Source organism: Halyomorpha halys, unplaced genomic scaffold (genome assembly GCF_000696795.3).
Source record: "Halyomorpha halys isolate HHAL.00 unplaced genomic scaffold, Hhal_1.1 Scaffold633.1, whole genome shotgun sequence".
NCBI classification, from domain to species: Eukaryota; Metazoa; Arthropoda; class Insecta; order Hemiptera; family Pentatomidae; genus Halyomorpha; species Halyomorpha halys.
In genome coordinates, this window is record NW_027112276.1 from 246116 (window position 1) to 249479 (window position 3364).

A 3364-nucleotide genomic window follows, 5' to 3' on the forward strand; every position below is an offset into this window, starting at 1 on the left:
TTTCATTTATTCATTCATTCATTCATAGGTGTACCTGTGTAGCAAAATCCAGATTGTACGACAGTACCGCCACGACAATAAATTTTATGGGTAGATGATAGTAGTGGGTTTGATAACTAACATCATGGAAACTAAACTTTTGATTTTCAAATCCTTATATATTTGTTCAAAAAATTGAGGAGATAGGTTTTCTTAATTTAGAATAAACCATGTCGTAGAAAATAAGTATAACCACCATTATTAATGTAAATACAATTAGTTACATCCTCCAGTATCTTTTGTACTACATATTTTAATAAATATATAGAGAATCAATAATAATATTTAATATTTAAACAAGAATATATTTTGATCATCATAATTTGTTCGCAGGAGGCCCCAACTTGTAGCACCGGAGAAATATAGTAAGTGTACGCTAATGCATTTAATGGAGTTCATAATTTTTCTAAAATTATATGCTGGTAAAAAAAAATACACAATGAATGTTCCTTTGTTGACTATGGTCCTGAGAAAAGATTTAAGATAAAGGTCATTGTCAATTAAAAAAAAAAATCACACGGTTTTCTTAAGAAAAGTGAAAAGTACGCGGTTTTTGCATATCTAGATTTGATTTATATAATCAAAAATTCGTGTTTTAGTTATTTAATTTTCGTTGCATTCATTTCCTCTTCATGGCAGTTATTATTTTTTTTTTTCCAAAAAAATATTTATAGTCATTTACTTACATCTGGCTGATTTTTTAAAATATTACTTAATTCCTCAAGCAAAACAAACAATATTAAGGTGTTGCAACAAATTTAACAATTCATTTCATTTCAGATATCTTTGTTGTGTTCCTTTTTACAATCAAAATAATGTAAATGGAAGCTAATAGTTGACTCAAATACGACGTCCACCATGTTCGGCTCTCTGTAAGACAGAAGCGAGTGGATACCGAAGTTTGTTACTTTCTTTGTTCTGAAAGCATTTGTAGATAATGTGGATTTGCGGCAAGTGGCAAACCTGTGGATCCGGTTTTAGTAAATAATTCTTTTTTTTTTTTTTATAATCGAACTTTATTTATTGATAGATATTACAACCTGCCACACCGTTGTGGGCAATAGGTAATAGTGATGAATGATCACATTCTTACTAAAATAAAATAAGAATGAAAAATAAATAAATAAATGAAAAAAAAGTACATAAAAATAAATAAAATTTCCTTTTAAAAAAGGATATAGAAAACGTAATCAAACTATGTGCATGAAAAAATAAAATAATCTCTAGTCACATTTACACTCCTATATACAATATTTACAATATCCACGTGAGGATCCCTGAATCTAGTGTGAGGGGTAGAGCAGAGTTCATAAAATCCCAGCGCATCCCTCTCGCCGCATCACTGGTTATGAGCCAAGTGCGCTAAAGCCGCAAAAAGTAAATAATTCTAGAGATTAGTTTAAATTACTTTTAAACAACGGATTTCATTTGTTGATCAACGTCTTGTAGCTTGAATTACATGCAATAGCCTCAGCACTCCACTTCTCCATAACAGTAACGAATACTAATATAGTTATCATTACCGACTCTTTAAGTTCACTAAAAGCCATGAAGATCATTTGCCCGAAACACCCGGCGATCATAAACATTCACAATTATACCAACATGTTCGAAAACTTGGGAAAAACTGTTTTCTTTATATGGGTGCCGGGTCATGTGGGGATCACTGGCGGACATTGCAGCTAAACAAGCACCAAGCACTTGCTCTTCCAGGTCAGGGCGCGGCCATTCTGACACCACAAGAAATAAGTCTTCCAATGAAAAATGAGATATCATCTAGTTGGCAAGCCATGTGGGATGAAAGCTCGCCAAGCAAATTAAAAACTATAAAAAAAAACCACTAAACCATGGGCCACATCAAACCGTTCCAATCGCAGGGAGGAGGTAGCTATTGCCAGATTGAGAATAGGTCATACAATTTTAACTCATAGATATCTGATCAGTTAGCAGCCACCGCCAAAATGTCAATACTGCAACAGTGTACTTACGATCAGTCACATATTTGAGAAATGTCATTTTTATTCTGCGAACTTGAGTAGATTGGGAGTAGGACCGAGTGTGTCGGATGCTCTGAATGATGACCAGAAGAACGTGGAAATGGTCTTAGTTTTCATAAAAAGGAATGGCCTTTTGAATAAGATTTAAACCAGAAAATCTGTTATACGTAATAAAAAATACCAAAAGAAGTAATTATTTAAATTTTTTTCGAAATTATTTAAAGAGAAAAATAAAGTGAAATAGAATTATAAATATAAAAAACAGAATTATAAAGCACGAAACATGGGCGTTGATAACCTCAGGGTTTTACGCCCTAAAGCCCCAGACAACAACAACAACTTTCTGAAACCATTGCATTTTTCATATAATATAAAAATATGATATAGAAATTCAAGATAGGTTGAAAAAATAGTATATTTCATAAAGTTGAGAAAAGTGAAATATTTTGGGAGATTTTGTCCCTTTCAATAAATTTTTGTAGCATCTTTACTCTGATCCCACGAAATTCTATAAGCACTGCTCAATTATACATTTGAGCAGTTAACAAACACATGCAGACACACCCCTAGACATGTGTTACCTTCCAGTCGTTCAACCCAATAACAGGATGTAGAAGAAGGATATACCTGTTGTGCGACGGGCCATCTGGCGGGGAAGTACCCCCATGAGTGCTCCCGACTGAACAAACAAGAAGGGTAAGGTACCCTTTTTAGAGGAGGCAGAGTGGCATTACCCCTTCTAGCAGGATCTGTTAAGAACCAATTATCTTGTCATTGTCCGCTTCCCGTGAAGGAAAAGAAAAAAAAACACCGGGAGCTTCATATCGTTGGATTAACTTCCCAGACAGCTGAGGTGATGATATGGAAGCCGCTGTGATCTTACCTTCACTTGTACCAATAAGCTGCTACATGTGAAAGGGTCCTAACCCATAGTATGCAAGTTACAATTTTATGAATAGGGAATTTTTTGTCTTTTTTATCTTCCTGTGTCTTAACGACGTTCATAATATTCTCCTCTGTATATCTGTAGCCCTATAGGAGAGTCGCTTAATTTAAATAATTTGTCCATACACCATTCAAATAGCATATTATATAAATACAATGTTGCATTAGCATTTGTAATTAAAAAAATGTACAGAAGATAAATATAGGAAATAATTTACAAAAGAAAAGAAAGAGCACGAAACAAAACAAATAATAGGTGAGAGAAAATAAAAATAAAGTAGTAATAATAAATAATATACACCTGAGTACAAACCATAATAATAATAATGAATATAATAATAATGAAGTAGAATAGTATAAAAAAAAATATTTTTAAATGCCTA

The 3364-nt window shown here is 32.9% G+C and overlaps 1 protein-coding gene across 1 annotated transcript in view; it reads left to right on the forward strand.

Annotated features, from left to right (window-relative positions):
* Positions 1-385: 385 nt before the first annotated feature.
* LOC106684956 (transducin-like enhancer protein 4) overlaps positions 386-3364 on the forward strand; it is a 267440-nt gene continuing 264461 nt past the window's right edge. Inside the window, exon 1 of the mRNA XM_067050244.1 lies at positions 386-404. The gene's annotated coding sequence lies outside the window, so the exon portion shown is untranslated. The remainder of the gene's footprint in view (positions 405-3364) is intronic.